Raw genomic sequence first — 4,884 nt, forward strand, 5'->3', positions numbered from 1 at the left:
GTTTAAAAAAAAAAAAAAAAAGCTCGGAGGAACGAAAAGCGCACGCGTGTATTCCTGAACTCCTAAATCCTTCTCCTTCCACCCCTTTCACGGGAAATGCCACACGCATGCGTATTTCCGGTCAAGAAGGACGGCGGCAGGGAAAAAGAACCTATTTCGCACGGCGGGGCGGGGCGTCAGGGCGCGTGCGCAGTGCGTGTGATGGAAATAGCGCTCCGGAGCGTGAATTTTCTGGCGCGGCCGGAAGTGTCCGGAGAGATTTGAGTGGAGCGTCCGATTCGCCTCCCCTCACCCGCTGCGGGCGCTATGGAGCCGGGAGCCTGAGGGCGAAACTGACGCCTTTCCCCCAGACATGTTAGCGGCTCCCCTCGGTGCAGGTGAGTGCTCCGAACCGCTTCCGTCGCCTCACCCCCTCCCCACCGTGGCCCACAGGCGCGCTCTCCTTAGGCGGGCCCGCCGGCCCCCTCCGCCGCTCGCTTCTGCGTTCCGTCCTGGTGGCGTCGCCTTCCGGGCCTGGAGGCCTTGACTTCAAGAGAGCAGCTCCCTTTCGCGTATGTCGGGTGCAGCAAGCCACGGCGGGGGGGGGGGGGGGGGGGGGAGTGGCCCCGGGGGGGGGGTTCGCGGCCGCCCGCTTCAGCACAGCATCACCAGTCACAAGACTGGGAAAAAAAGTAGTGAGTTAGCTACTGCAATTTTTTTTTCCAATAAGTGTTTTTTATTTTGAACAATATATACAACAGTACATTCATAACATATATTGACGCTATGCAATAATCAACTTTCTCAACCCTTAAGAGCCCTTTTAAAAATATAACAGATCTTTGTAATAAGAGTTGTTTGGAATCACTTCTTCTGCTAGATAGTTCACCACTGGGAACCAAGTTGCTTGACAATTTTACCATATATAAAGTGCTCCCAAAGTTTGTTTTGCCAACATTAGAGAGTCCTGTTTTTAATCGGGCTGATTCAAGTTCTGCTGATGCTGCCTCATGGTTTGTCTGAGGACGCAGCCCCGTCTGCACTTTTATGTGGCAAACCCCATTCAGTTTTCTTGCAGATACATGTGCACATGTTTCAGGTGCAAGATGTGAGTTAGGAAGTTCCCTAGGTGTCCTTTCTGTGCATGCATGCTTGTTCTCTGGGAGCCCCTCCTCCTTACCGGCATAGGATAGAAATGCTGACTTTACTGTGCGGGATTGTTGTAAGAGGCATGCTGGATAGTGCAAGTGTAGTTCTTCAAATGCCTGAAAGTGATATATAAATGCTAAGAAGCATTACCTCGGAAAGGTAGTCATTTCCACAAACTCATTAATATCTTAAGGGCATCTGTAGCTTGTGTATATTTACTGTCCTTCCCTGCCACCAATGGCCTAACCTGAAATCTTGACTACTTCAGGAATAAGATCTTAACTGATTGTCAGGTTTGATGTCATTAGTGTCTAGTATGGGGAAGCCCATAGTTCTAAAAAAAACCCCTGCATCATCTACCTGTGAAGAGCCTGGTGTTGTGACAGGCAAGGGAGGAGATGAGGAACAGGCAAGGGTTGTACTGGCTAAATTCATTGGGAGGAAGCTGAACCCTGTGACTTAGTGCCAGCACCTGAGTCCCTTGAGTGGAGATCTGGCCCTGTGTGCTGATCAAAATAGTTTCTGTTGTTGTGCAGTATGTGTGCCAGAGGTGCCACCAGAGAGGATAGAATCTTGTTGATACTGAAAGAAGCTGTGACCTGGCCACTCCTGGGGGAAAAGAAACAATTTTGGGTAGGGGCAAGGTGGCCAACTCTATGTTAGTTTCCAATTTCCCCCCTTTTTTAGAGTAGCTTTATTGAACATATGGTAGCAGAGAAGCTTAGATGTCTCCGGATGAAGACTCTTTCTTCAATTCTTTTCAGTCTAGATCCCCCCCCCCCAAATTTGGAAATTTTAACAGCATTAGGAGCCTTGATGACAGATCACCTTGCAATTGCTGGTAGGAATATTTCTCCGTTGAGCTTGTTTGACCTCTCAGGAGTTTTGATACTGTGAATCCTACCATTCTTGTAAAATGACTGGAATAACTGGTAGGGCTATCTTGACTAGTGTTCCAATGCGTAAGGTGATGTTTGGTGATGCTAGTGCAGCTTCTGTCCCCGTGCATTGGCTTGCATCATGCCACAGGATCCCATTATTTATCAATTCTGTTTAACATCTATGAAACCACTGAGAGATCATCTGAAGCTTTTGGGGATTGGGTGTTAACCTATATACTGATGACACTCATCTTTGTGCTTCATTGAGTGCTTAGGAATAGTTGCCTTCTTTCTTAGTGTCTAGAAGCTGTGACCAAATGAATAAGGTTCAACATGTTGAAGCTGAACCCAGACAAGATGGAAGAAGTGCTGAAGGGGAATTCCATTGCTCTGGAGGACAGTGAAACATTAAGCAGCATTTTCCTATCTGAGCACATCTGAAAGGTCTACGGTCCTGCCCTGTCTTGGATAGAACACCAGTTCTGTTATCCAGAGTCTCCTTTTAGCTGTTTCTTTTGCTTCAAAATGTCACAGTCCCTTTTCACAGAGGAAGGCTCCTGCCATGCATGTTCATGGTTTTGGAGTCTTTAGGCTTTTGATTATTACAGTAGTCATCATGGAGGGGGGTTGCCTCTCAAGACTGTTGGAAAGCTTTATTAGGTGCAGAGTGCAGTTGGTTTTCTACTGACAGATACAAGGAAGCAAGAACATATTCAGCTAAATCTGTCTTTATGTGAGCCTCAGTGTTGTTTTCAAGTCATAGGTCATGCCATTCTATGAGTCCCCTTACAATGTGAAGCAGGGGCTTTACTGTACTTGACCTCAGTGCTATAGATAATCTTTTCTGAGGACATATGGTGGTGCTTCTCCAGAAGTCAATGAGGAAGAAGTACAATGCCCACTTCCTTCAGAAGGAATTTGCTGATAAGGGTCTAGTTTTTCTATTTTTGCTGTGTTTTGTATTCACCTATGCTTGTATTTATCTGAGCCACTTAGCTGTGGAAATGTAATATATAAATATATTTGCTGCTTGCTGCATCCAAGAGATTAATCTTAAATGTACAAGAACCTTGTCTCATTTTGCCTCTGTAAATGAGGGTTAAAACTGTTTTAAGGAACTCTCATTCAGGGCAGTGACTTTTTGATGGGTAAGTTTGTGTGAAGTACTAATTAATATTCATAGTAATTAATACATTATAAACTTTCCATACTTGGTTGGCAAACCTGCACTAAAGATGAGCGTTATTGGTATGCTTGTTTTGCATGAAAATTGTGACAAAAGGAAATCAAGCCAAGAAACATTTGCTTTCAAATCCCTAGAGAAGCAGATTTCAGCATGAATATCTCAAGATTTCAAGATGTCCAATAGCTTGTTTTTATCTTGTACATTGTTTTAATTTTAAGCGTCCCAGAGTAGGACTCTGAAGAGGTGGCATAGAAATATGCCAAATAAATCAGATCTGTTGAGTTAATAAAGTTTAATAAGTAAGCTGCAGTCGATAGGAGTTCCTGATCTTCCATTAGCCTGGTTGGAAATATTAACTTTGCCATCTGTTTTCCTTTGAGAACTCTTCTGCAATAAAATAACAAGCAGTCCTGTGACACCTTAAAGAACAGCACATTGATTGTGGCATAAACTTCCATGAGTCCAGAGACCACTTCATCACATACATATATTCATTTTGTAGGTAGATATACACAATGGAACAAATGGAAGATGATGGTGGGAAAACAGGTTTTTAAGATACATATCTAGTCTAAAGACTAATTCAGCCAGTTGGTATGGGTGGGCTCTGCCAGCCTTTTCTGAATTGGCAAAGATAAATGGGTGCACATAAACAGGTAAGGAGGGACAGTTACATTCTGTAGTGAACGAACGCCTTCCAGTTGCCCAAGTTTTGTAAATGTTAGTAGTCCTCTAGGGAGAAATCTTTCTTGCATATACGGGACTGGTGGGAAAAACAAATTGGCTGCTTACATGTGTGGGTTCTGTTAAATAGGAGCTCCAATGAAATTTGAACCTCTTTCTCTTTGGCCAGAGTAATTCATGATAACTCACTTTAAGCCAACTGTTTTTCATGCCCCTAGCCTAGCCTTTTTTATGACTTGTTTTAATACTGATACTTTTATGGTGGTTGTACTTAAGATTTTACAAGAATCTCATGAGGAGTTGAAGTGGAAAGGAAATCTCATCTGACTCCCTGCTGGCCCCACTTTCTGTCCTCTTTCTTACTGCCCTACCCTCCTGTTGCTCCCCCCCCCCCCCCCCCCCACCACCCGACTTGTTTTAATACTGATACTTTTATGGTGGTTGTACTTAAGATTTTACAAGAATCTCATGAGGAGTTGAAGTGGAAAGGAAATCTTATCTGACTCCCTGCTGGCCCCACTTTCTGTCCTCTTTCTTACTGCCCTACCCTCCTGCTGCTCCCCCCCCCAATCCTCTTGCTACCTTCAATATGTGCACACCTGTTCTGTTTTTTTGGGGGGAGGGAGTTAACCCTCTTTTTTAAAAACTCCCCCATTTAAAAAATCTCCCGTTTCTGTATCTGATCCTACTGTGTGGATTTTTTTATCACTTCTGTGAAGCCAAGTTCAGAATGAGTTACAAGACTGTATTGCTTGTAGTTGTGAGCTGGCAAGAGCACGTGTTTGGATGGTCTTCATATAAATGTTCTAAATAAATTCAGGAAGGAAGAGCTGCTTACTTTAAAAGTTAGTCTACTCTGTGGCAGCCTTGTTGGAACCAGGTGCCAGCAGCTCTGAAAAGGAGATCTTGACTTGTCCTTGAGGCTAGCACAAACCTTGTTTGGAAAAGGCTGGAGTAGCTATTTACTGGGATAGCTGACTGGATTGCCAGGTATGTGTAGGCCCC

General features: G+C 44.3%; 1 long non-coding RNA gene across 1 annotated transcript in view; it reads left to right on the forward strand.

Annotated features, from left to right (window-relative positions):
* The first annotated feature begins 248 nt into the window (after positions 1-248).
* The window catches only part of LOC107119314, a 25,595-nt gene continuing 20,959 nt past the window's right edge, over positions 249-4,884 (forward strand). The window contains exon 1 of the long non-coding RNA XR_001482793.1: positions 249-377. This is a non-coding gene — a long non-coding RNA (uncharacterized LOC107119314). The remainder of the gene's footprint in view (positions 378-4,884) is intronic.

This window comes from Gekko japonicus, unplaced genomic scaffold (assembly GCF_001447785.1).
Source record: "Gekko japonicus isolate JY-2015 unplaced genomic scaffold, Gekko_japonicus_V1.1 scaffold4678, whole genome shotgun sequence".
NCBI lineage: Eukaryota > Metazoa > Chordata > Lepidosauria > Squamata > Gekkonidae > Gekko > Gekko japonicus.